General features: G+C 38.3%; 16 non-coding genes across 16 annotated transcripts; all 16 read right to left on the bottom strand.

Annotated features, from left to right (window-relative positions):
• Positions 1 to 947: 947 nt before the first annotated feature.
• On the bottom strand, positions 948 to 1,020 carry trnaf-gaa (transfer RNA phenylalanine (anticodon GAA)). The gene has a single exon. It is a non-coding gene; the product is annotated as a tRNA-Phe (tRNA).
• A 1,151-nt stretch (positions 1,021 to 2,171) lies between these two features.
• Positions 2,172 to 2,244, bottom strand: trnaf-gaa (transfer RNA phenylalanine (anticodon GAA)). Its single transcript has one exon. It is a non-coding gene; the product is annotated as a tRNA-Phe (tRNA).
• Positions 2,245 to 3,395: 1,151 nt separating this feature from the next.
• On the bottom strand, positions 3,396 to 3,468 carry trnaf-gaa (transfer RNA phenylalanine (anticodon GAA)). Its single transcript has one exon. It is a non-coding gene; the product is annotated as a tRNA-Phe (tRNA).
• Positions 3,469 to 4,619: 1,151 nt separating this feature from the next.
• Positions 4,620 to 4,692, bottom strand: trnaf-gaa (transfer RNA phenylalanine (anticodon GAA)). The gene has a single exon. It is a non-coding gene; the product is annotated as a tRNA-Phe (tRNA).
• Positions 4,693 to 5,843: 1,151 nt separating this feature from the next.
• trnaf-gaa (transfer RNA phenylalanine (anticodon GAA)) lies at positions 5,844 to 5,916 on the bottom strand. Its single transcript has one exon. It is a non-coding gene; the product is annotated as a tRNA-Phe (tRNA).
• Positions 5,917 to 7,067: 1,151 nt separating this feature from the next.
• Positions 7,068 to 7,140, bottom strand: trnaf-gaa (transfer RNA phenylalanine (anticodon GAA)). The gene has a single exon. It is a non-coding gene; the product is annotated as a tRNA-Phe (tRNA).
• Positions 7,141 to 8,291: 1,151 nt separating this feature from the next.
• Positions 8,292 to 8,364, bottom strand: trnaf-gaa (transfer RNA phenylalanine (anticodon GAA)). Its single transcript has one exon. It is a non-coding gene; the product is annotated as a tRNA-Phe (tRNA).
• A 1,151-nt stretch (positions 8,365 to 9,515) lies between these two features.
• trnaf-gaa (transfer RNA phenylalanine (anticodon GAA)) lies at positions 9,516 to 9,588 on the bottom strand. The gene has a single exon. It is a non-coding gene; the product is annotated as a tRNA-Phe (tRNA).
• A 1,152-nt stretch (positions 9,589 to 10,740) lies between these two features.
• Positions 10,741 to 10,813, bottom strand: trnaf-gaa (transfer RNA phenylalanine (anticodon GAA)). Its single transcript has one exon. It is a non-coding gene; the product is annotated as a tRNA-Phe (tRNA).
• A 1,151-nt stretch (positions 10,814 to 11,964) lies between these two features.
• trnaf-gaa (transfer RNA phenylalanine (anticodon GAA)) lies at positions 11,965 to 12,037 on the bottom strand. Its single transcript has one exon. It is a non-coding gene; the product is annotated as a tRNA-Phe (tRNA).
• A 1,151-nt stretch (positions 12,038 to 13,188) lies between these two features.
• trnaf-gaa (transfer RNA phenylalanine (anticodon GAA)) lies at positions 13,189 to 13,261 on the bottom strand. The gene has a single exon. It is a non-coding gene; the product is annotated as a tRNA-Phe (tRNA).
• Positions 13,262 to 14,412: 1,151 nt separating this feature from the next.
• Positions 14,413 to 14,485, bottom strand: trnaf-gaa (transfer RNA phenylalanine (anticodon GAA)). The gene has a single exon. It is a non-coding gene; the product is annotated as a tRNA-Phe (tRNA).
• A 1,151-nt stretch (positions 14,486 to 15,636) lies between these two features.
• Positions 15,637 to 15,709, bottom strand: trnaf-gaa (transfer RNA phenylalanine (anticodon GAA)). The gene has a single exon. It is a non-coding gene; the product is annotated as a tRNA-Phe (tRNA).
• A 1,151-nt stretch (positions 15,710 to 16,860) lies between these two features.
• On the bottom strand, positions 16,861 to 16,933 carry trnaf-gaa (transfer RNA phenylalanine (anticodon GAA)). The gene has a single exon. It is a non-coding gene; the product is annotated as a tRNA-Phe (tRNA).
• A 1,151-nt stretch (positions 16,934 to 18,084) lies between these two features.
• trnaf-gaa (transfer RNA phenylalanine (anticodon GAA)) lies at positions 18,085 to 18,157 on the bottom strand. Its single transcript has one exon. It is a non-coding gene; the product is annotated as a tRNA-Phe (tRNA).
• Positions 18,158 to 19,308: 1,151 nt separating this feature from the next.
• Positions 19,309 to 19,381, bottom strand: trnaf-gaa (transfer RNA phenylalanine (anticodon GAA)). Its single transcript has one exon. It is a non-coding gene; the product is annotated as a tRNA-Phe (tRNA).
• Positions 19,382 to 20,544: the final 1,163 nt, after the last annotated feature.

The following is a 20,544-nucleotide window of genomic DNA, read 5'->3' as shown; positions in this document are numbered from 1 at the left end:
ACTTTTAGTTAGAATTTTGGTTCAAATTAGGCTAACCTTTTACTGACGACAGGTACGAAAATGAGCCTCAGTTGATCGGGAGTCTTCTTGCTAACAGACACAGGCTCTCAATGTGTAGTGGAACTTCTAGAACTACTCAGATAAAATGACCTGTTATTTCATCCGCTGTCCATGAGTAAGTGGTAGTGAACACATCAAATTTGCACTTACCCTTCAGGATGACGCAATATTAATGTGGTCTAACTGACCCATTCATTCTTTATAATTGATATATTATATAAGTTATAGTATTGCTCACAAACACAATTTTAACACATTCTTTGAAAATAAAGTTCTGCTTTTATTTTGTTGAATCATAACTATGTAGGTATCATTTCTATTGCATAAAGGCTTTTAATGTAACATTTTTAATTTGTGTTTTTCCTTCGCAGAATTGTCCACACTTAAAATGACATAGCAGAGGATGGTTTCGATCCATCGACCTCTGGGTTATGGGCCCAGCACGCTTCCGCTGCGCCACTCTGCTATCTGGTGATTGGTGGAAGTCAGTTGTGAAAGACAAATTGGAATTTGTAACATATCATACGTTTAGTAAAATCTTAACATATTGTACATTTTGCTCATTCGTAATGTATAGTACGTTTTGGAAATTCGTAACATCATACGAATTGTAATTCATAACATCTCATACGAAATGGATGATGGACATTCCCAAATAATACATACAATATGAAACGTAACATATCATACTAAATGGAGTATCTTCGATATACATACAGAATAATATGAAATGCTCTGACTACAGGTTGGGTCACAGAGAAAGAATGGAGGAGTTGAGGGGAGGATATTTTGTCCAACCGATATTTTCCCTTTGAACCTGTGTTTCAAACCTGCAACTCTCCGTTTTCCAGGCCAAATTTAGAAGAACTCTGGCAAAATTGGTTTCCTGCCGAAACCCGGGATCGAACCAGGGACATTTAGATCTTCAGTCTAACGCTCTCCCAACTGAGCTATTTCGGCTGCCCTGCACAAATACACCCAGGTGTGTGGTTGGCTGTCTGGTGTATTCAGTTGACTTTAGGATCAGGAATATTTTCTATTCATCTTTCTCCAACAGCGAGTGACAAATGCCCCACATGGATGGAATAATCACGCACACGTTCTTTTTCAAACTTCTAGAAAGACAATGCTTCCACCTGCTGGTCCCCTGACAAACTCACACATACTTTTAGTTAGAATTTTGGTTCAAATTAGGCTAACCTTTTACTGACGACAGGTACGAAAATGAGCCTCAGTTGATCGGGAGTCTTCTTGCTAACAGACACAGGCTCTCAATGTGTAGTGGAACTTCTAGAACTACTCAGATAAAATGACCTGTTATTTCATCCGCTGTCCATGAGTAAGTGGTAGTGAACACATCAAATTTGCACTTACCCTTCAGGATGACGCAATATTAATGTGGTCTAACTGACCCATTCATTCTTTATAATTGATATATTATATAAGTTATAGTATTGCTCACAAACACAATTTTAACACATTCTTTGAAAATAAAGTTCTGCTTTTATTTTGTTGAATCATAACTATGTAGGTATCATTTCTATTGCATAAAGGCTTTTAATGTAACATTTTTAATTTGTGTTTTTCCTTCGCAGAATTGTCCACACTTAAAATGACATAGCAGAGGATGGTTTCGATCCATCGACCTCTGGGTTATGGGCCCAGCACGCTTCCGCTGCGCCACTCTGCTATCTGGTGATTGGTGGAAGTCAGTTGTGAAAGACAAATTGGAATTTGTAACATATCATACGTTTAGTAAAATCTTAACATATTGTACATTTTGCTCATTCGTAATGTATAGTACGTTTTGGAAATTCGTAACATCATACGAATTGTAATTCATAACATCTCATACGAAATGGATGATGGACATTCCCAAATAATACATACAATATGAAACGTAACATATCATACTAAATGGAGTATCTTCGATATACATACAGAATAATATGAAATGCTCTGACTACAGGTTGGGTCACAGAGAAAGAATGGAGGAGTTGAGGGGAGGATATTTTGTCCAACCGATATTTTCCCTTTGAACCTGTGTTTCAAACCTGCAACTCTCCGTTTTCCAGGCCAAATTTAGAAGAACTCTGGCAAAATTGGTTTCCTGCCGAAACCCGGGATCGAACCAGGGACATTTAGATCTTCAGTCTAACGCTCTCCCAACTGAGCTATTTCGGCTGCCCTGCACAAATACACCCAGGTGTGTGGTTGGCTGTCTGGTGTATTTAGTTGACTTTAGGATCAGGAATATTTTCTATTCATCTTTCTCCAACAGCGAGTGACAAATGCCCCACATGGATGGAATAATCACGCACACGTTCTTTTTCAAACTTCTAGAAAGACAATGCTTCCACCTGCTGGTCCCCTGACAAACTCACACATACTTTTAGTTAGAATTTTGGTTCAAATTAGGCTAACCTTTTACTGACGACAGGTACGAAAATGAGCCTCAGTTGATCGGGAGTCTTCTTGCTAACAGACACAGGCTCTCAATGTGTAGTGGAACTTCTAGAACTACTCAGATAAAATGACCTGTTATTTCATCCGCTGTCAATGAGTAAGTGGTAGTGAACACATCAAATTTGCACTTACCCTTCAGGATGACGCAATATTAATGTGGTCTAACTGACCCATTCATTCTTTATAATTGATATATTATATAAGTTATAGTATTGCTCACAAACACAATTTTAACACATTCTTTGAAAATAAAGTTCTGCTTTTATTTTGTTGAATCATAACTATGTAGGTATCATTTCTATTGCATAAAGGCTTTTAATGTAACATTTTTAATTTGTGTTTTTCCTTCGCAGAATTGTCCACACTTAAAATGACATAGCAGAGGATGGTTTCGATCCATCGACCTCTGGGTTATGGGCCCAGCACGCTTCCGCTGCGCCACTCTGCTATCTGGTGATTGGTGGAAGTCAGTTGTGAAAGACAAATTGGAATTTGTAACATATCATACGTTTAGTAAAATCTTAACATATTGTACATTTTGCTCATTCGTAATGTATAGTACGTTTTGGAAATTCGTAACATCATACGAATTGTAATTCATAACATCTCATACGAAATGGATGATGGACATTCCCAAATAATACATACAATATGAAACGTAACATATCATACTAAATGGAGTATCTTCGATATACATACAGAATAATATGAAATGCTCTGACTACAGGTTGGGTCACAGAGAAAGAATGGAGGAGTTGAGGGGAGGATATTTTGTCCAACCGATATTTTCCCTTTGAACCTGTGTTTCAAACCTGCAACTCTCTGTTTTCCAGGCCAAATTTAGAAGAACTCTGGCAAAATTGGTTTCCTGCCGAAACCCAGGACCGAACCAGGGACATTTAGATCTTCAGTCTAACGCTCTCCCAACTGAGCTATTTCGGCTGCCCTGCACAAATACACCCAGGTGTGTGGTTGGCTGTCTGGTGTATTCAGTTGACTTTAGGATCAGGAATATTTTCTATTCATCTTTCTCCAACAGCGAGTGACAAATGCCCCACATGGATGGAATAATCACGCACACGTTCTTTTTCAAACTTCTAGAAAGACAATGCTTCCACCTGCTGGTCCCCTGACAAACTCACACATACTTTTAGTTAGAATTTTGGTTCAAATTAGGCTAATCTTTTACTGACGACAGGTACGAAAATGAGCCTCAGTTGATCGGGAGTCTTCTTGCTAACAGACACAGGCTCTCAATGTGTAGTGGAACTTCTAGAACTACTCAGATAAAATGACCTGTTATTTCATCCGCTGTCCATGAGTAAGTGGTAGTGAACACATCAAATTTGCACTTACCCTTCAGGATGACGCAATATTAATGTGGTCTAACTGACCCATTCATTCTTTATAATTGATATATTATATAAGTTATAGTATTGCTCACAAACACAATTTTAACACATTCTTTGAAAATAAAGTTCTGCTTTTATTTTGTTGAATCATAACTATGTAGGTATCATTTCTATTGCATAAAGGCTTTTAATGTAACATTTTTAATTTGTGTTTTTCCTTCGCAGAATTGTCCACACTTAAAATGACATAGCAGAGGATGGTTTCGATCCATCGACCTCTGGGTTATGGGCCCAGCACGCTTCCGCTGCGCCACTCTGCTATCTGGTGACTGGTGGAAGTCAGTTGTGAAAGACAAATTGGAATTTGTAACATATCATACGTTTAGTAAAATCTTAACATATTGTACATTTTGCTCATTCGTAATGTATAGTACGTTTTGGAAATTCGTAACATCATACGAATTGTAATTCATAACATCTCATACGAAATGGATGATGGACATTCCCAAATAATACATACAATATGAAACGTAACATATCATACTAAATGGAGTATCTTCGATATACATACAGAATAATATGAAATGCTCTGACTACAGGTTGGGTCACAGAGAAAGAATGGAGGAGTTGAGGGGAGGATATTTTGTCCAACCGATATTTTCCCTTTGAACCTGTGTTTCAAACCTGCAACTCTCCGTTTTCCAGGCCAAATTTAGAAGAACTCTGGCAAAATTGGTTTCCTGCCGAAACCCGGGATCGAACCAGGGACATTTAGATCTTCAGTCTAACGCTCTCCCAACTGAGCTATTTCGGCTGCCCTGCACAAATACACCCAGGTGTGTGGTTGGCTGTCTGGTGTATTCAGTTGACTTTAGGATCAGGAATATTTTCTATTCATCTTTCTCCAACAGCGAGTGACAAATGCCCCACATGGATGGAATAATCACGCACACGTTCTTTTTCAAACTTCTAGAAAGACAATGCTTCCACCTGCTGGTCCCCTGACAAACTCACACATACTTTTAGTTAGAATTTTGGTTCAAATTAGGCTAACCTTTTACTGACGACAGGTACGAAAATGAGCCTCAGTTGATCGGGAGTCTTCTTGCTAACAGACACAGGCTCTCAATGTGTAGTGGAACTTCTAGAACTACTCAGATAAAATGACCTGTTATTTCATCCGCTGTCCATGAGTAAGTGGTAGTGAACACATCAAATTTGCACTTACCCTTCAGGATGACGCAATATTAATGTGGTCTAACTGACCCATTCATTCTTTATAATTGATATATTATATAAGTTATAGTATTGCTCACAAACACAATTTTAACACATTCTTTGAAAATAAAGTTCTGCTTTTATTTTGTTGAATCATAACTATGTAGGTATCATTTCTATTGCATAAAGGCTTTTAATGTAACATTTTTAATTTGTGTTTTTCCTTCGCAGAATTGTCCACACTTAAAATGACATAGCAGAGGATGGTTTCGATCCATCGACCTCTGGGTTATGGGCCCAGCACGCTTCCGCTGCGCCACTCTGCTATCTGGTGACTGGTGGAAGTCAGTTGTGAAAGACAAATTGGAATTTGTAACATATCATACGTTTAGTAAAATCTTAACATATTGTACATTTTGCTCATTCGTAATGTATAGTACGTTTTGGAAATTCGTAACATCATACGAATTGTAATTCATAACATCTCATACGAAATGGATGATGGACATTCCCAAATAATACATACAATATGAAACGTAACATATCATACTAAATGGAGTATCTTCGATATACATACAGAATAATATGAAATGCTCTGACTACAGGTTGGGTCACAGAGAAAGAATGGAGGAGTTGAGGGGAGGATATTTTGTCCAACCGATATTTTCCCTTTGAACCTGTGTTTCAAACCTGCAACTCTCTGTTTTCCAGGCCAAATTTAGAAGAACTCTGGCAAAATTGGTTTCCTGCCGAAACCCGGGATCGAACCAGGGACATTTAGATCTTCAGTCTAACGCTCTCCCAACTGAGCTATTTCGGCTGCCCTGCACAAATACACCCAGGTGTGTGGTTGGCTGTCTGGTGTATTCAGTTGACTTTAGGATCAGGAATATTTTCTATTCATCTTTCTCCAACAGCGAGTGACAAATGCCCCACATGGATGGAATAATCACGCACACGTTCTTTTTCAAACTTCTAGAAAGACAATGCTTCCACCTGCTGGTCCCCTGACAAACTCACACATACTTTTAGTTAGAATTTTGGTTCAAATTAGGCTAACCTTTTACTGACGACAGGTACGAAAATGAGCCTCAGTTGATAGGGAGTCTTCTTGCTAACAGACACAGGCTCTCAATGTGTAGTGGAACTTCTAGAACTACTCAGATAAAATGACCTGTTATTTCATCCGCTGTCCATGAGTAAGTGGTAGTGAACACATCAAATTTGCACTTACCCTTCAGGATGACGCAATATTAATGTGGTCTAACTGACCCATTCATTCTTTATAATTGATATATTATATAAGTTATAGTATTGCTCACAAACACAATTTTAACACATTCTTTGAAAATAAAGTTCTGCTTTTATTTTGTTGAATCATAACTATGTAGGTATCATTTCTATTGCATAAAGGCTTTTAATGTAACATTTTTAATTTGTGTTTTTCCTTCGCAGAATTGTCCACACTTAAAATGACATAGCAGAGGATGGTTTCGATCCATCGACCTCTGGGTTATGGGCCCAGCACGCTTCCGCTGCGCCACTCTGCTATCTGGTGATTGGTGGAAGTCAGTTGTGAAAGACAAATTGGAATTTGTAACATATCATACGTTTAGTAAAATCTTAACATATTGTACATTTTGCTCATTCGTAATGTATAGTACGTTTTGGAAATTCGTAACATCATACGAATTGTAATTCATAACATCTCATACGAAATGGATGATGGACATTCCCAAATAATACATACAATATGAAACGTAACATATCATACTAAATGGAGTATCTTCGATATACATACAGAATAATATGAAATGCTCTGACTACAGGTTGGGTCACAGAGAAAGAATGGAGGAGTTGAGGGGAGGATATTTTGTCCAACCGATATTTTCCCTTTGAACCTGTGTTTCAAACCTGCAACTCTCCGTTTTCCAGGCCAAATTTAGAAGAACTCTGGCAAAATTGGTTTCCTGCCGAAACCCGGGATCGAACCAGGGACATTTAGATCTTCAGTCTAACGCTCTCCCAACTGAGCTATTTCGGCTGCCCTGCACAAATACACCCAGGTGTGTGGTTGGCTGTCTGGTGTATTCAGTTGACTTTAGGATCAGGAATATTTTCTATTCATCTTTCTCCAACAGCGAGTGACAAATGCCCCACATGGATGGAATAATCACGCACACGTTCTTTTTCAAACTTCTAGAAAGACAATGCTTCCACCTGCTGGTCCCCTGACAAACTCACACATACTTTTAGTTAGAATTTTGGTTCAAATTAGGCTAACCTTTTACTGACGACAGGTACGAAAATGAGCCTCAGTTGATCGGGAGTCTTCTTGCTAACAGACACAGGCTCTCAATGTGTAGTGGAACTTCTAGAACTACTCAGATAAAATGACCTGTTATTTCATCCGCTGTCCATGAGTAAGTGGTAGTGAACACATCAAATTTGCACTTACCCTTCAGGATGACGCAATATTAATGTGGTCTAACTGACCCATTCATTCTTTATAATTGATATATTATATAAGTTATAGTATTGCTCACAAACACAATTTTAACACATTCTTTGAAAATAAAGTTCTGCTTTTATTTTGTTGAATCATAACTATGTAGGTATCATTTCTATTGCATAAAGGCTTTTAATGTAACATTTTTAATTTGTGTTTTTCCTTCGCAGAATTGTCCACACTTAAAATGACATAGCAGAGGATGGTTTCGATCCATCGACCTCTGGGTTATGGGCCCAGCACGCTTCCGCTGCGCCACTCTGCTATCTGGTGATTGGTGGAAGTCAGTTGTGAAAGACAAATTGGAATTTGTAACATATCATACGTTTAGTAAAATCTTAACATATTGTACATTTTGCTCATTCGTAATGTATAGTACGTTTTGGAAATTCGTAACATCATACGAATTGTAATTCATAACATCTCATACGAAATGGATGATGGACATTCCCAAATAATACATACAATATGAAACGTAACATATCATACTAAATGGAGTATCTTCGATATACATACAGAATAATATGAAATGCTCTGACTACAGGTTGGGTCACAGAGAAAGAATGGAGGAGTTGAGGGGAGGATATTTTGTCCAACCGATATTTTCCCTTTGAACCTGTGTTTCAAACCTGCAACTCTCCGTTTTCCAGGCCAAATTTAGAAGAACTCTGGCAAAATTGGTTTCCTGCCGAAACCCGGGATCGAACCAGGGACATTTAGATCTTCAGTCTAACGCTCTCCCAACTGAGCTATTTCGGCTGCCCTGCACAAATACACCCAGGTGTGTGGTTGGCTGTCTGGTGTATTCAGTTGACTTTAGGATCAGGAATATTTTCTATTCATCTTTCTCCAACAGCGAGTGACAAATGCCCCACATGGATGGAATAATCACGCACACGTTCTTTTTCAAACTTCTAGAAAGACAATGCTTCCACCTGCTGGTCCCCTGACAAACTCACACATACTTTTAGTTAGAATTTTGGTTCAAATTAGGCTAACCTTTTACTGACGACAGGTACGAAAATGAGCCTCAGTTGATCGGGAGTCTTCTTGCTAACAGACACAGGCTCTCAATGTGTAGTGGAACTTCTAGAACTACTCAGATAAAATGACCTGTTATTTCATCCGCTGTCCATGAGTAAGTGGTAGTGAACACATCAAATTTGCACTTACCCTTCAGGATGACGCAATATTAATGTGGTCTAACTGACCCATTCATTCTTTATAATTGATATATTATATAAGTTATAGTATTGCTCACAAACACAATTTTAACACATTCTTTGAAAATAAAGTTCTGCTTTTATTTTGTTGAATCATAACTATGTAGGTATCATTTCTATTGCATAAAGGCTTTTAATGTAACATTTTTAATTTGTGTTTTTCCTTCGCAGAATTGTCCACACTTAAAATGACATAGCAGAGGATGGTTTCGATCCATCGACCTCTGGGTTATGGGCCCAGCACGCTTCCGCTGCGCCACTCTGCTATCTGGTGATTGGTGGAAGTCAGTTGTGAAAGACAAATTGGAATTTGTAACATATCATACGTTTAGTAAAATCTTAACATATTGTACATTTTGCTCATTCGTAATGTATAGTACGTTTTGGAAATTCGTAACATCATACGAATTGTAATTCATAACATCTCATACGAAATGGATGATGGACATTCCCAAATAATACATACAATATGAAACGTAACATATCATACTAAATGGAGTATCTTCGATATACATACAGAATAATATGAAATGCTCTGACTACAGGTTGGGTCACAGAGAAAGAATGGAGGAGTTGAGGGGAGGATATTTTGTCCAACCGATATTTTCCCTTTGAACCTGTGTTTCAAACCTGCAACTCTCCGTTTTCCAGGCCAAATTTAGAAGAACTCTGGCAAAATTGGTTTCCTGCCGAAACCCGGGATCGAACCAGGGACATTTAGATCTTCAGTCTAACGCTCTCCCAACTGAGCTATTTCGGCTGCCCTGCACAAATACACCCAGGTGTGTGGTTGGCTGTCTGGTGTATTCAGTTGACTTTAGGATCAGGAATATTTTCTATTCATCTTTCTCCAACAGCGAGTGACAAATGCCCCACATGGATGGAATAATCACGCACACGTTCTTTTTCAAACTTCTAGAAAGACAATGCTTCCACCTGCTGGTCCCCTGACAAACTCACACATACTTTTAGTTAGAATTTTGGTTCAAATTAGGCTAACCTTTTACTGACGACAGGTACGAAAATGAGCCTCAGTTGATCGGGAGTCTTCTTGCTAACAGACACAGGCTCTCAATGTGTAGTGGAACTTCTAGAACTACTCAGATAAAATGACCTGTTATTTCATCCGCTGTCCATGAGTAAGTGGTAGTGAACACATCAAATTTGCACTTACCCTTCAGGATGACGCAATATTAATGTGGTCTAACTGACCCATTCATTCTTTATAATTGATATATTATATAAGTTATAGTATTGCTCACAAACACAATTTTAACACATTCTTTGAAAATAAAGTTCTGCTTTTATTTTGTTGAATCATAACTATGTAGGTATCATTTCTATTGCATAAAGGCTTTTAATGTAACATTTTTAATTTGTGTTTTTCCTTCGCAGAATTGTCCACACTTAAAATGACATAGCAGAGGATGGTTTCGATCCATCGACCTCTGGGTTATGGGCCCAGCACGCTTCCGCTGCGCCACTCTGCTATCTGGTGATTGGTGGAAGTCAGTTGTGAAAGACAAATTGGAATTTGTAACATATCATACGTTTAGTAAAATCTTAACATATTGTACATTTTGCTCATTCGTAATGTATAGTACGTTTTGGAAATTCGTAACATCATACGAATTGTAATTCATAACATCTCATACGAAATGGATGATGGACATTCCCAAATAATACATACAATATGAAACGTAACATATCATACTAAATGGAGTATCTTCGATATACATACAGAATAATATGAAATGCTCTGACTACAGGTTGGGTCACAGAGAAAGAATGGAGGAGTTGAGGGGAGGATATTTTGTCCAACCGATTATTTTCCCTTTGAACCTGTGTTTCAAACCTGCAACTCTCTGTTTTCCAGGCCAAATTTAGAAGAACTCTGGCAAAATTGGTTTCCTGCCGAAACCCGGGATCGAACCTGGGACATTTAGATCTTCAGTCTAACGCTCTCCCAACTGAGCTATTACGGCTGCCCTGCACAAGTACACCCAGGTGTGTGGTTGGCTGTCTGGTGTATTCAGTTGACTTTAGGATCAGGAATATTTTCTATTCATCTTTCTCCAACAGCGAGTGACAAATGCCCCACATGGATGGAATAATCACGCACACGTTCTTTTTCAAACTTCTAGAAAGACAATGCTTCCACCTGCTGGTCCCCTGACAAACTCACACATACTTTTAGTTAGAATTTTGGTTCAAATTAGGCTAACCTTTTACTGACGACAGGTACGAAAATGAGCCTCAGTTGATCGGGAGTCTTCTTGCTAACAGACACAGGCTCTCAATGTGTAGTGGAACTTCTAGAACTACTCAGATAAAATGACCTGTTATTTCATCCGCTGTCCATGAGTAAGTGGTAGTGAACACATCAAATTTGCACTTACCCTTCAGGATGACGCAATATTAATGTGGTCTAACTGACCCATTCATTCTTTATAATTGATATATTATATAAGTTATAGTATTGCTCACAAACACAATTTTAACACATTCTTTGAAAATAAAGTTCTGCTTTTATTTTGTTGAATCATAACTATGTAGGTATCATTTCTATTGCATAAAGGCTTTTAATGTAACATTTTTAATTTGTGTTTTTCCTTCGCAGAATTGTCCACACTTAAAATGACATAGCAGAGGATGGTTTCGATCCATCGACCTCTGGGTTATGGGCCCAGCACGCTTCCGCTGCGCCACTCTGCTATCTGGTGATTGGTGGAAGTCAGTTGTGAAAGACAAATTGGAATTTGTAACATATCATACGTTTAGTAAAATCTTAACATATTGTACATTTTGCTCATTCGTAATGTATAGTACGTTTTGGAAATTCGTAACATCATACGAATTGTAATTCATAACATCTCATACGAAATGGATGATGGACATTCCCAAATAATACATACAATATGAAACGTAACATATCATACTAAATGGAGTATCTTCGATATACATACAGAATAATATGAAATGCTCTGACTACAGGTTGGGTCACAGAGAAAGAATGGAGGAGTTGAGGGGAGGATATTTTGTCCAACCGATATTTTCCCTTTGAACCTGTGTTTCAAACCTGCAACTCTCCGTTTTCCAGGCCAAATTTAGAAGAACTCTGGCAAAATTGGTTTCCTGCCGAAACCCGGGATCGAACCAGGGACATTTAGATCTTCAGTCTAACGCTCTCCCAACTGAGCTATTTCGGCTGCCCTGCACAAGTACACCCAGGTGTGTGGTTGGCTGTCTGGTGTATTCAGTTGACTTTAGGATCAGGAATATTTTCTATTCATCTTTCTCCAACAGCGAGTGACAAATGCCCCACATGGATGGAATAATCACGCACACGTTCTTTTTCAAACTTCTAGAAAGACAATGCTTCCACCTGCTGGTCCCCTGACAAACTCACACATACTTTTAGTTAGAATTTTGGTTCAAATTAGGCTAACCTTTTACTGACGACAGGTACGAAAATGAGCCTCAGTTGATCGGGAGTCTTCTTGCTAACAGACACAGGCTCTCAATGTGTAGTGGAACTTCTAGAACTACTCAGATAAAATGACCTGTTATTTCATCCGCTGTCCATGAGTAAGTGGTAGTGAACACATCAAATTTGCACTTACCCTTCAGGATGACGCAATATTAATGTGGTCTAACTGACCCATTCATTCTTTATAATTGATATATTATATAAGTTATAGTATTGCTCACAAACACAATTTTAACACATTCTTTGAAAATAAAGTTCTGCTTTTATTTTGTTGAATCATAACTATGTAGGTATCATTTCTATTGCATAAAGGCTTTTAATGTAACATTTTTAATTTGTGTTTTTCCTTCGCAGAATTGTCCACACTTAAAATGACATAGCAGAGGATGGTTTCGATCCATCGACCTCTGGGTTATGGGCCCAGCACGCTTCCGCTGCGCCACTCTGCTATCTGGTGATTGGTGGAAGTCAGTTGTGAAAGACAAATTGGAATTTGTAACATATCATACGTTTAGTAAAATCTTAACATATTGTACATTTTGCTCATTCGTAATGTATAGTACGTTTTGGAAATTCGTAACATCATACGAATTGTAATTCATAACATCTCATACGAAATGGATGATGGACATTCCCAAATAATACATACAATATGAAACGTAACATATCATACTAAATGGAGTATCTTCGATATACATACAGAATAATATGAAATGCTCTGACTACAGGTTGGGTCACAGAGAAAGAATGGAGGAGTTGAGGGGAGGATATTTTGTCCAACCGATATTTTCCCTTTGAACCTGTGTTTCAAACCTGCAACTCTCCGTTTTCCAGGCCAAATTTAGAAGAACTCTGGCAAAATTGGTTTCCTGCCGAAACCCGGGATCGAACCAGGGACATTTAGATCTTCAGTCTAACGCTCTCCCAACTGAGCTATTTCGGCTGCCCTGCACAAATACACCCAGGTGTGTGGTTGGCTGTCTGGTGTATTCAGTTGACTTTAGGATCAGGAATATTTTCTATTCATCTTTCTCCAACAGCGAGTGACAAATGCCCCACATGGATGGAATAATCACGCACACGTTCTTTTTCAAACTTCTAGAAAGACAATGCTTCCACCTGCTGGTCCCCTGACAAACTCACACATACTTTTAGTTAGAATTTTGGTTCAAATTAGGCTAACCTTTTACTGACGACAGGTACGAAAATGAGCCTCAGTTGATCGGGAGTCTTCTTGCTAACAGACACAGGCTCTCAATGTGTAGTGGAACTTCTAGAACTACTCAGATAAAATGACCTGTTATTTCATCCGCTGTCCATGAGTAAGTGGTAGTGAACACATCAAATTTGCACTTACCCTTCAGGATGACGCAATATTAATGTGGTCTAACTGACCCATTCATTCTTTATAATTGATATATTATATAAGTTATAGTATTGCTCACAAACACAATTTTAACACATTCTTTGAAAATAAAGTTCTGCTTTTATTTTGTTGAATCATAACTATGTAGGTATCATTTCTATTGCATAAAGGCTTTTAATGTAACATTTTTAATTTGTGTTTTTCCTTCGCAGAATTGTCCACACTTAAAATGACATAGCAGAGGATGGTTTCGATCCATCGACCTCTGGGTTATGGGCCCAGCACGCTTCCGCTGCGCCACTCTGCTATCTGGTGATTGGTGGAAGTCAGTTGTGAAAGACAAATTGGAATTTGTAACATATCATACGTTTAGTAAAATCTTAACATATTGTACATTTTGCTCATTCGTAATGTATAGTACGTTTTGGAAATTCGTAACATCATACGAATTGTAATTCATAACATCTCATACGAAATGGATGATGGACATTCCCAAATAATACATACAATATGAAACGTAACATATCATACTAAATGGAGTATCTTCGATATACATACAGAATAATATGAAATGCTCTGACTACAGGTTGGGTCACAGAGAAAGAATGGAGGAGTTGAGGGGAGGATATTTTGTCCAACCGATATTTTCCCTTTGAACCTGTGTTTCAAACCTGCAACTCTCCGTTTTCCAGGCCAAATTTAGAAGAACTCTGGCAAAATTGGTTTCCTGCCGAAACCCGGGATCGAACCAGGGACATTTAGATCTTCAGTCTAACGCTCTCCCAACTGAGCTATTTCGGCTGCCCTGCACAAATACACCCAGGTGTGTGGTTGGCTGTCTGGTGTATTCAGTTGACTTTAGGATCAGGAATATTTTCTATTCATCTTTCTCCAACAGCGAGTGACAAATGCCCCACATGGATGGAATAATCACGCACACGTTCTTTTTCAAACTTCTAGAAAGACAATGCTTCCACCTGCTGGTCCCCTGACAAACTCACACATACTTTTAGTTAGAATTTTGGTTCAAATTAGGCTAACCTTTTACTGACGACAGGTACGAAAATGAGCCTCAGTTGATCGGGAGTCTTCTTGCTAACAGACACAGGCTCTCAATGTGTAGTGGAACTTCTAGAACTACTCAGATAAAATGACCTGTTATTTCATCCGCTGTCCATGAGTAAGTGGTAGTGAACACATCAAATTTGCACTTACCCTTCAGGATGACGCAATATTAATGTGGTCTAACTGACCCATTCATTCTTTATAATTGATATATTATATAAGTTATAGTATTGCTCACAAACACAATTTTAACACATTCTTTGAAAATAAAGTTCTGCTTTTATTTTGTTGAATCATAACTATGTAGGTATCATTTCTATTGCATAAAGGCTTTTAATGTAACATTTTTAATTTGTGTTTTTCCTTCGCAGAATTGTCCACACTTAAAATGACATAGCAGAGGATGGTTTCGATCCATCGACCTCTGGGTTATGGGCCCAGCACGCTTCCGCTGCGCCACTCTGCTATCTGGTGATTGGTGGAAGTCAGTTGTGAAAGACAAATTGGAATTTGTAACATATCATACGTTTAGTAAAATCTTAACATATTGTACATTTTGCTCATTCGTAATGTATAGTACGTTTTGGAAATTCGTAACATCATACGAATTGTAATTCATAACATCTCATACGAAATGGATGATGGACATTCCCAAATAATACATACAATATGAAACGTAACATATCATACTAAATGGAGTATCTTCGATATACATACAGAATAATATGAAATGCTCTGACTACAGGTTGGGTCACAGAGAAAGAATGGAGGAGTTGAGGGGAGGATATTTTGTCCAACCGATATTTTCCCTTTGAACCTGTGTTTCAAACCTGCAACTCTCCGTTTTCCAGGCCAAATTTAGAAGAACTCTGGCAAAATTGGTTTCCTGCCGAAACCCGGGATCGAACCAGGGACATTTAGATCTTCAGTCTAACGCTCTCCCAACTGAGCTATTTCGGCTGCCCTGCACAAATACACCCAGGTGTGTGGTTGGCTGTCTGGTGTATTCAGTTGACTTTAGGATCAGGAATATTTTCTATTCATCTTTCTCCAACAGCGAGTGACAAATGCCCCACATGGATGGAATAATCACGCACACGTTCTTTTTCAAACTTCTAGAAAGACAATGCTTCCACCTGCTGGTCCCCTGACAAACTCACACATACTTTTAGTTAGAATTTTGGTTCAAATTAGGCTAACCTTTTACTGACGACAGGTACGAAAATGAGCCTCAGTTGATCGGGAGTCTTCTTGCTAACAGACACAGGCTCTCAATGTGTAGTGGAACTTCTAGAACTACTCAGATAAAATGACCTGTTATTTCATCCGCTGTCCATGAGTAAGTGGTAGTGAACACATCAAATTTGCACTTACCCTTCAGGATGACGCAATATTAATGTGGTCTAACTGACCCATTCATTCTTTATAATTGATATATTATATAAGTTATAGTATTGCTCACAAACACAATTTTAACACATTCTTTGAAAATAAAGTTCTGCTTTTATTTTGTTGAATCATAACTATGTAGGTATCATTTCTATTGCATAAAGGCTTTTAATGTAACATTTTTAATTTGTGTTTTTCCTTCGCAGAATTGTCCACACTTAAAATGACATAGCAGAGGATGGTTTCGATCCATCGACCTCTGGGTTATGGGCCCAGCACGCTTCCGCTGCGCCACTCTGCTATCTGGTGACTGGTGGAAGTCAGTTGTGAAAGACAAATTGGAATTTGTAACATATCATACGTTTAGTAAAATCTTAACATATTGTACATTTTGCTCATTCGTAATGTATAGTACGTTTTGGAAATTCGTAACATCATACGAATTGTAATTCATAACATCTCATACGAAATGGATGATGGACATTCCCAAATAATACATACAATATGAAACGTAACATATCATACTAAATGGAGTATCTTCGATATACATACAGAATAATATGAAATGCTCTGACTACAGGTTGGGTCACAGAGAAAGAATGGAGGAGTTGAGGGGAGGATATTTTGTCCAACCGATATTTTCCCTTTGAACCTGTGTTTCAAACCTGCAACTCTCCGTTTTCCAGGCCAAATTTAGAAGAACTCTGGCAAAATTGGTTTCCTGCCGAAACCCGGGATCGAACCAGGGACATTTAGATCTTCAGTCTAACGCTCTCCCAACTGAGCTATTTCGGCTGCCCTGCACAAATACACCCAGGTGTGTGGTTGGCTGTCTGGTGTATTCAGTTGACTTTAGGATCAGGAATATTTTCTATTCATCTTTCTCCAACAGCGAGTGACAAATGCCCCACATGGATGGAATAATCACGCACACGTTCTTTTTCAAACTTCTAGAAAGACAATGCTTCCACCTGCTGGTCCCCTGACAAACTCACACATACTTTTAGTTAGAATTTTGGTTCAAATTAGGCTAACCTTTTACTGACGACAGGTACGAAAATGAGCCTCAGTTGATCGGGAGTCTTCTTGCTAACAGACACAGGCTCTCAATGTGTAGTGGAACTTCTAGAACTACTCAGATAAAATGACCTGTTATTTCATCCGCTGTCCATGAGTAAGTGGTAGTGAACACATCAAATTTGCACTTACCCTTCAGGATGACGCAATATTAATGTGGTCTAACTGACCCATTCATTCTTTATAATTGATATATTATATAAGTTATAGTATTGCTCACAAACACAATTTTAACACATTCTTTGAAAATAAAGTTCTGCTTTTATTTTGTTGAATCATAACTATGTAGGTATCATTTCTATTGCATAAAGGCTTTTAATGTAACATTTTTAATTTGTGTTTTTCCTTCGCAGAATTGTCCACACTTAAAATGACATAGCAGAGGATGGTTTCGATCCATCGACCTCTGGGTTATGGGCCCAGCACGCTTCCGCTGCGCCACTCTGCTATCTGGTGATTGGTGGAAGTCAGTTGTGAAAGACAAATTGGAATTTGTAACATATCATACGTTTAGTAAAATCTTAACATATTGTACATTTTGCTCATTCGTAATGTATAGTACGTTTTGGAAATTCGTAACATCATACGAATTGTAATTCATAACATCTCATACGAAATGGATGATGGACATTCCCAAATAATACATACAATATGAAACGTAACATATCATACTAAATGGAGTATCTTCGATATACATACAGAATAATATGAAATGCTCTGACGACAGGTTGGGTCACAGAGAAAGAATGGAGGAGTTGAGGGGAGGATATTTTGTCCAACCGATATTTTCCCTTTGAACCTGTGTTTCAAACCTGCAACTCTCCGTTTTCCAGGCCAAATTTAGAAGAACTCTGGCAAAATTGGTTTCCTGCCGAAACCCGGGATCGAACCAGGGACATTTAGATCTTCTGTCTAACGCTCTCCCAACTGAGCTATTTCGGCTGCCCTGCACAAAAATACCCAGGTGTGTGGTTGGCTGTCTGGTGTATTCAGTTGACTTTAGGATCAGGAATATTTTCTATTCATCTTTCTCCAACAGCGAGTGACAAATGCCCCACATGGATGGAATAATCACGCACACGTTCTTTTTCAAACTTCTAGAAAGACAATGCTTCCACCTGCTGGTCCCCTGACAAACTCACACATACTTTTAGTTAGAATTTTGGTTCAAATTAGGCTAACCTTTTACTGACGACAGGTACGAAAATGAGCCTCAGTTGATCGGGAGTCTTCTTGCTAACAGACACAGGCTCTCAATGTGTAGTGGAACTTCTAGAACTACTCAGATAAAATGACCTGTTATTTCATCCGCTGTCCATGAGTAAGTGGTAGTGAACACATCAAATTTGCACTTACCCTTCAGGATGACGCAATATTAATGTGGTCTAACTGACCCATTCATTCTTTATAATTGATATATTATATAAGTTATAGTATTGCTCACAAACACAATTTTAACACATTCTTTGAAAATAAAGTTCTGCTTTTATTTTGTTGAATCATAACTATGTAGGTATCATTTCTATTGCATAAAGGCTTTTAATGTAACATTTTTAATTTGTGTTTTTCCTTCGCAGAATTGTCCACACTTAAAATGACATAGCAGAGGATGGTTTCGATCCATCGACCTCTGGGTTATGGGCCCAGCACGCTTCCGCTGCGCCACTCTGCTATCTGGTGATTGGTGGAAGTCAGTTGTGAAAGACAAATTGGAATTTGTAACATATCATACGTTTAGTAAAATCTTAACATATTGTACATTTTGCTCATTCGTAATGTATAGTACGTTTTGGAAATTCGTAACATCATACGAATTGTAATTCATAACATCTCATACGAAATGGATGATGGACATTCCCAAATAATACATACAATATGAAACGTAACATATCATACTAAATGGAGTATCTTCGATATACATACAGAATAATATGAAATGCTCTGACTACAGGTTGGGTCACAGAGAAAGAATGGAGGAGTTGAGGGGAGGATATTTTGTCCAACCGATATTTTCCCTTTGAACCTGTGTTTCAAACCTGCAACTCTCCGTTTTCCAGGCCAAATTTAGAAGAACTCTGGCAAAATTGGTTTCCTGCCGAAACCCGGGATCGAACCAGGGACATTTAGATCTTCAGTCTAACGCTCTCCCAACTGAGCTATTTCGGCTGCCCTGCACAAATACACCCAGGTGTGTGGTTGGCTGTCTGGTGTATTCAGTTGACTTTAGGATCAGGAATATTTTCTATTCATCTTTCTCCAACAGCGAGTGACAAATGCCCCACATGGATGGAATAATCACGCACACGTTCTTTTTCAAACTTCTAGAAAGACAATGCTTCCACCTGCTGGTCCCCTGACAAACTCACACATACTTTTAGTTAGAATTTTGGTTCAAATTAGGCTAACCTTTTACTGACGACAGGTACGAAAATGAGCCTCAGTTGATCGGGAGTCTTCTTGCTAACAGACACAGGCTCTCAATGTGTAGTGGAACTTCTAGAACTACTCAGATAAAATGACCTGTTATTTCATCCGCTGTCCATGAGTAAGTGGTAGTGAACACATCAAATTTGCACTTACCCTTCAGGATGACGCAATATTAATGTGGTCTAACTGACCCATTCATTCTTTATAATTGATATATTATATAAGTTATAGTATTGCTCACAAACACAATTTTAACACATTCTTTGAAAATAAAGTTCTGCTTTTATTTTGTTGAATCATAACTATGTAGGTATCATTTCTATTGCATAAAGGCTTTTAATGTAACATTTTTAATTTGTGTTTTTCCTTCGCAGAATTGTCCACACTTAAAATGACATAGCAGAGGATGGTTTCGATCCATCGACCTCTGGGTTATGGGCCCAGCACGCTTCCGCTGCGCCACTCTGCTATCTGGTGATTGGTGGAAGTCAGTTGTGAAAGACAAATTGGAATTTGTAACATATCATACGTTTAGTAAAATCTTAACATATTGTACATTTTGCTCATTCGTAATGTATAGTACGTTTTGGAAATTCGTAACATCATACGAATTGTAATTCATAACATCTCATACGAAATGGATGATGGACATTCCCAAATAATACATACAATATGAAACGTAACATATCATACTAAATGGAGTATCTTCGATATACATACAGAATAATATGAAATGCTCTGACGACAGGTTGGGTCACAGAGAAAGAATGGAGGAGTTGAGGAGAGGATATTTTGTCCAACCGATATTTTCCCTTTGAACCTGTGTTTCAAACCTGCAACTCTCCGTTTTCCAGGCCAAATTTAGAAGAACTCTGGCAAAATTGGTTTCCTGCCGAAACCCG

This window comes from Salvelinus alpinus, chromosome 5 (genome assembly GCF_045679555.1).
Source record: "Salvelinus alpinus chromosome 5, SLU_Salpinus.1, whole genome shotgun sequence".
In the NCBI taxonomy this organism is placed as follows: domain Eukaryota; kingdom Metazoa; phylum Chordata; class Actinopteri; order Salmoniformes; family Salmonidae; genus Salvelinus; species Salvelinus alpinus.
Note: the sequence above shows the minus strand (reverse complement) of the source record. Positions and strands in the feature narration are given on the sequence as shown.